Below are 6,742 nucleotides of genomic sequence, written 5' to 3'. Positions count from 1 at the left end.
CCCACGGCCACCTCTCCATCGGCTTCGGCGACGCCCGCACCATCCACGGCAACGCCTCCACTGGCCCCACCCCCACCCACGTACGTGCTGACGCATCCGAAGCATCCTGGAACGTTCTGCGGTACGGACCAAGTTGATGTCGACGACTGGATAGCCGACTACGAACGCACCAGTGCTCTCAACCGGTATGATCCGACTCTTATGCTGGCCAATGTGCTGTTTTACCTGAAAGGCACGGCCAAAGTCTGGTACGAGAACCATGAGGAGGAGATCGGCAGTTGGGACACCTTCAAGGAAAAGCTTCGCGACTTATTTGGGAAGCCCATCGGTCGAAAGGCGGCTGCAAAGAAGGAGTTGTCTATACGTGCTCAGACGTCCACAGAGCCGTATATCTCATATATACAGGACGTGCTGGCTCTATGTCGTAAAGTTGACAACGACATGTCGGAGTCTGACAAGGTTGGCCACGTCCTCAAGGGCATAGCGGACGACGCGTTCAACCTGCTAATGTGCCGGAACTGTGCGACCGTCGACGAAATTATTGAGGAATGCCGGCGTTTTGAACTGGCCAAAAGCAGGCGGATTTCAAGATCATTTACTCGACTGCCGAACACCGCAGCGACGTCCTCCTGCGAAGATGGACTGTCCTCCCATCGGCAGTCTTCACCAGCGTCTGAAATTACGCGAATTGTCCGGCGGGAAATCGAAGCAATTACACCTACTCTTCCCGCCAACGGCCACGTCGATTTGCAAGTACCTCAGGTTTGCTTGGTACAGTCGATTGTGCGGGAAGAACTGAGCAATTTGGGCTTCGATGTCTGCGCCGTTGCTCAGTCTCGACCAATTGGCTTCCGTTCAAGGTCGCCGCCTCGCCCCAGGTCACCACCCCAAGAAAGGTCTTATCCACGCTCTCGCAATCCGGCCGAATGGAGAACTGCGGATGATCGGCCGATCTGCTTTAACTGCCGCCGCATAGGTCACGTCGCACGGTATTGCCACAACCATTGGTCTTCGTCCCGAAACCAGTATAACACTGCTCGCCGCACCGATAGCTACCGTCGTTTCCAACCTCCTGAGCCGATCGCCGACAACTACCGCCGGCCTCTGCCCGTCGATTCCTACGCCTGCGATGCCCCTGATACGCAGCACAGCCGCTCACCGTCGCCTCGACGTCACCAGTCTCGTTCGCCGCCAGGACGTCGCCCGTCGTCCCCTTCTCCTCTACGACGACGCCCGACCTCCCCGCTCAATTCTCACCAGGGAAACTAAGCGGTGCAGCTCTTGGAGGTGAAGCTGCATCCTCGGTACCGACCTCAAATCCTCTCCTTGTACTGCCGACACGACGAAATTTGATCGACGTCGACGTTGACGGCCTGACTGTTTCTGCACTTGTTGACACTGGGGCGCATATTTCTGTGATGAGTGCCCGACTTCGTCGCCGCCTGAAGAAAGTGCTCACACCGGCTGCCCCTGGCGTTATTCGTGTCGCCGACGGAAGAAGTCTTGCCATCACAGGAATGTGCACAGCACGCATCACTATCGCCGATCACCCCACATCTGTTCTCTTTGCAGTTATTGAGCAGTGCCCAAATGACCTAATTCTTGGTTTAGATTTCTTGTCCACCCATGCTGCTCTCATCGACTGTGCAACCGGCGTTCTTCAACTTGAACTGCCTCGACTTGGACCTGTGCCGTCCTCACCGTCACACCGCTTGTGCGCTGTTGATTATGTTCGGCTGTCACCGCAAGCCACCACGTGTGTTGCCTTAACGATATCACCAGCTCTTCCTGACGGTGACTACATAGTGTCTCCATTGGTGGATGTGCTCTTGGCTCGAAGTGTTGCTGTGCCGCATACAATCGTGACTATTGTGGACAACTACGTTCAGCTTCCGCTCCTTAACTTCAGTAGTTCGACCCAAGTTCTCCCGCAAGGCATTTCGTTAGCCCACGTTTCCCCACTTGATGCATGTAGCATCGTGGCATTGGACCCTGAAGACTGTTCGTCCCCTACTGCAGCCAGCCGAGCAAACGCACCTAGCGACGAAATCACGATGATGATCGCCCCTGATCTTCTGCCCTGTCAGTTGGCGCAACTTCACCACGTTCTGACTACCTACCGAGATATTTTCGACTTCGATGACCGCCCTTTAGGGCAAACGTCCTTCGTGCGTCATCAAATACATACCGGCGATGCTAATCCTGTTAGACGGCGACCGTATCGTGTTTCCCAGTCCGAACGCCAGGTCATACAACGAGAAGTCGAGAAAATGCTCTCCAAAGGAGTCATAGAGGCCTCTTCAAGTCCATGGGCGTCACCTGTTGTTTTAGTGAAAAAGAAGGATGGCAGCTGGAGATTTTGCGTTGACTACCGTGCCTTGAACAAGATAACCCGCAAAGACGTATATCCGCTGCCACGAATCGACGACGCCCTTGATTGCCTTCATGGCGCGCGATACTTCTCATCTATTGATCTGCGTTCGGGCTACTGGCAAATTTCTGTCGACGACTTAGACCGAGAAAAGACTGCCTTCATCACACCGGACGGCCTTTATCAGTTCAAGGTTATGCCTTTTGGGCTGTGCAACGCCCCGGCAACGTTCGAACGCATGATGGACTCTCTTCTTCGTGGTTATAAATGGTCCATCTGTCTTTGCTACCTCGACGATGTGATTGTTTTTTCCCCAACATTTGAAACTCACTTAACTCGTTTGTCGACCATTTTAGCCGTTTTTCGTCGAGCAGGACTCCAGCTGAACTCGAAAAAGTGCAATTTTGGCCGACAACAAATCACGATCCTTGGTCATCTTGTAAGTGCTGCTGGCGTCCGACCTGACCCTGACAAGATTAGCGCTGTCAAGAATTTCCCTCTGCCTTCTTCAACCAAAGATGTTCGGAGTTTTGTGGGCTTATGCTCGTACTTCCGCCGCTTTATACGCGATTTCGCTACAATTGCACGACCACTAACTGATCTTCTCAAAAAGAACGTGCCCTTCTCGTGGGGCCAAGACCAAGCAGCTGCGTTTTCCACGCTGATCGACCTGCTCATTTCACCACCAATACTGGCTCACTTTGACCCGTCTGCGACGACTGAAGTACGCACAGACGCCAGTGCTCACGGAATCGGCGCCGTCCTCGCTCAACACCAGGGAGGCCAAACGCGTGTTATTGCGTATGCCAGCCGCCTTCTCTCCACATCTGAGCGAAACTATTCGATAACAGAGCGCGAGTGTCTTGCGTTGGTCTGGGCTGTAGCGAAATTTCGCCCCTACTTGTATGGCCGCGAGTTTTCAGTTATTACGGACCACCACGCTTTGTGTTGGCTGTCGTCGCTCAAGGACCCAACTGGTCGCCTAGGTCGCTGGGCTCTACGTCTCCAGGAGTATAACTTCGACGTAATTTATAAGTCGGGCAGGTTGCACCAAGATGCTGATTGTCTCTCGCGTTATCCGGTGGACCCTGCTAGCCTCGCTGTCCATGAAGGCGATTCTTGTGTGCTCGCCATATCTGATTTGCACGACATCGGCACAGAGCAGCGCCGGGACGCAACCCTCAAGAAGGTCATTCAGCGAGTATCTTCAGGACATTCCGACCCTTCTCTCCGTCAATATGTCCTTCGCAACGACATTCTGTATCGTCGCAACATGAAGTCTGATGGCCCGGAATATTTGTTAGTTATTCCCCAACACATGCGTGCCACTATTCTTCAACATCTGCATGACGCACCGACGGCGGGACACCTGGGTTTTTCACGCACCTATCACCGCGTGCGGCAACGGTTCTTTTGGCCTGGCATGTATAAATTTGTGCGCCGTTATGTCGCTGCTTGCGAGCGCTGCCAGCGTCGGAAACGTCCTGCTCTCCGTCCGGCTGGCCTGCTCCAACCTATCGACATTCCCCCGGAACCATTCTTCCGCATCGGCCTCGACTTGCTCGGACCTTTCCCGACGTCCGTGTCAGGCAACAAGTGGATCGCTGTCGCAACCGACTATGCGACCAGATACGCGATAACTCGCGCATTGCCAACTAGCTGCGCTACAGACGTCGCAGACTTTCTCCTAAATGACGTCATTCTGCGGCATGGAGCTCCGCGCCAGCTTTTGACGGATCGGGGCCGCTGCTTCCTCGCAAAAGTTATCGACGAAATCCTCCGGAGCTGCTCTACCGAACATCACCTTACTACTGCCTACCATCCCCAGACTAACGGTCTCACGGAGCGTCTCAACCGAACTCTTACAGACATGTTGTCTATGTACGTCTCTGCTGACCACCGTGACTGGGACGCAATGCTCCCCTACGTTACATTTGCATATAATTCGTCAAGACATGACACCGCCGGCTACTCTCCATTCTTTCTTTTGTACGGCTGCAACCCTGCGTTGCCATTCGACACACTCCTTCCTTCTGCTACTATCCAACCAACGGTGTATGCGCAGGACGCTGCTTCTCGAGCCCGCGTCGCTCGCCAAATCGCGCACACTCGGCTCAGTGCTTCTCAGGCCGCACAAAAAGTCCGCTACGATGACTCGCACCGCGACGTTGACTACCCTGATGACTCTCTTGTCCTACTCTGGACGCCGTATCGACGTGAAGGTTTGTGCGAGAAGCTCCTCCCACGATACACAGGACCCTACAAAGTTCTCCGCAAGGTCACCGACGTCGACTACCTCATCACTCCCGTTCAACCGCACTCATCCTCTGCTACACCATCTACTGATGTTGTTCATGTGTCGCGCCTAAAGCCCTACTATACTGCCAGTCCTGATTGACTTAGGGGCGCCGTGACGGCGCTTTGTTCGCCGGGGGTGATATTACGAGGCAGTGGGCATGGCTCTACCGTCGTGGACAACAGTTCGATGAAAAAGAAGTGGACTCGCCGCGCGAGAGACTGGCAGCTCTGAAGCGTCACTTTGGCATGTAAATATAGGAAATACGCTCATTCCTCTCTTCCGTGTGTTTGCGAGCTCCGTAACAATATATATATATATATATATATTTATATAGTGGGAGTAATAATTTAATGGGCCAGTTAGTCTTCGTGAAGGTATGGGATATGGCACAACGGGAGCGTTGTCAACAAGGATAAATATATTTATTTCTCAACAGTTTCGGGAGGGGTCCTCCCTTCATCAGGGGATGAGTTATACTGACATGAGCTTCCAAACTTTGTTGCTGCCGCGTCCCTCTCGCCTTGAAAGACGTTTGCGAGAGTGAGAGAGAACAAGAAAAAAAGGGGGGGGGAAGACGAAAAAAAGAAAGAAAAGAAAGAAAGTAAAAAAGAGGAAGAACCACTGTCAACACTGAGAACGAAGGCAACTGTCCGTCTGCATCCACATACTGTTCATATCACGTGCTGTTCAGTTCTTGACGTGTGTCGGGCCACCCAAGACTGTCGCCGCGGTACCGGGAGGGTCCGTGACGGCGTGCGTAAAGAAAGGGGTTTCCCCGTAATGGGTCGTTCGGCGGGCGGCGGCGGCGTGCGTAAAGAAAAGGTTTCTCGTTAATGGGTTGGTCGGCTATTTACCTTTAATCTTCGTCCGTTTCCCTTCAATGGTCATGAAGTAGTAGGTGAACGTAAACACTTTGTATGTGCATGTGGGAAAAAACACAAGAAAGGACAGTGTACACGTACGAGTGAGTCAGAAAAGAGCATGGTCTCCAGCTATCAATCTTTGTCACCAATTTTCTCCTGGCTTACTTCTCGGAGGCAGTTGAGTTTTCCGGGGTCCTCGTTGATGCCGGCTACTAATGTACAAAATTTGAAATTAAAATATGCCTCACGCTGTTCGCGCTCGCGTCTGTTTGAGAAACCGGACTGCAAAAGAGTTACGCTGATATTTTCAAAACTGTGGTTTGGCAGGCGCAGATGTCTAGATAAAGGTAGCTTCAACAGTGAAGTGGCGTGGTACCGTTGATTATTGAACCGCAGCCGAAATGGCGTGTCTGTTTGGCCGATATATTCTTGTCCGAAGATGTTGCAATGTAGCATGTATATTACGTTACTGGAGTCACAATTAAGGCTTTCAGTTATGCAGAATTTGAAATCCGAGAAGTTCGCTTTGGATTCACGTGTTGTGACCATCTCTGGGCATACCTTGCATCGAGCTTTTCCGCAGAGATGGCACCCTGATTGAATTTTGGGAGTGTTTGTTTTTGTTCTGACAAGAATGTCCTTCAGACTTTTATCCTGGCGGTACACCACGTGAGGTGGCTTCGCGAAAATAGAAGTTAGTCGTTTGCTTTGCCTGATTATGTTGAAATGGCGGGAAAGTATGTTGTTGATTCGTGGCGCTGATGAGGAGTAAGTTAGTACAAGGTTCGTTTGGGAAGTCGTTTTAGATACTCTGTTTGGTCCCTTACTTATATCATTCCTGTTCACGTTGCGAGCACTTAGTATGGCAGGAATTATATAGTTAAGGAATGATATAACAGGAATGATATATATAAGTGGATGGAGGGACGGCCGCTGTGATAGCTCAGTGGTTAGAGCATCGAACGCGTAATTCGAAGGTCGTAGGTTTGATTCCTGCTCACAGCTGGTAATTTTTTCATCCACTTTTCTTCCTTCTTTCTTCCTATTTACATTCCATTGGTTCTAATAACTTCCCCTGTACATTCCTTCGCATTGCTGTCTGTTATATCTCATTAATATTGTGTTAAAACACGGAAATACTAGCCGTTAGGTATACACTTCTCTCCCTTATTTCATTGAACGAGGGTCTCGTACTGGCAGACTTGGTGT

The 6,742-nt window shown here is 51.5% G+C and overlaps 1 non-coding gene across 1 annotated transcript; it reads left to right on the top strand.

The window, feature by feature from the left end:
- Window positions 1-6,465: 6,465 nt before the first annotated feature.
- Window positions 6,466-6,538, top strand: TRNAT-CGU (transfer RNA threonine (anticodon CGU)). The gene has a single exon. It is a non-coding gene; the product is annotated as a tRNA-Thr (tRNA).
- Window positions 6,539-6,742: the final 204 nt, after the last annotated feature.

The sequence above is a fragment of the Rhipicephalus microplus genome, chromosome 3 (assembly GCF_043290135.1).
Source record: "Rhipicephalus microplus isolate Deutch F79 chromosome 3, USDA_Rmic, whole genome shotgun sequence".
NCBI lineage: Eukaryota > Metazoa > Arthropoda > Arachnida > Ixodida > Ixodidae > Rhipicephalus > Rhipicephalus microplus.
The sequence above is the reverse complement of the archived record's forward strand: the minus strand, read 5'-3'. Positions and strand labels throughout refer to the sequence as shown.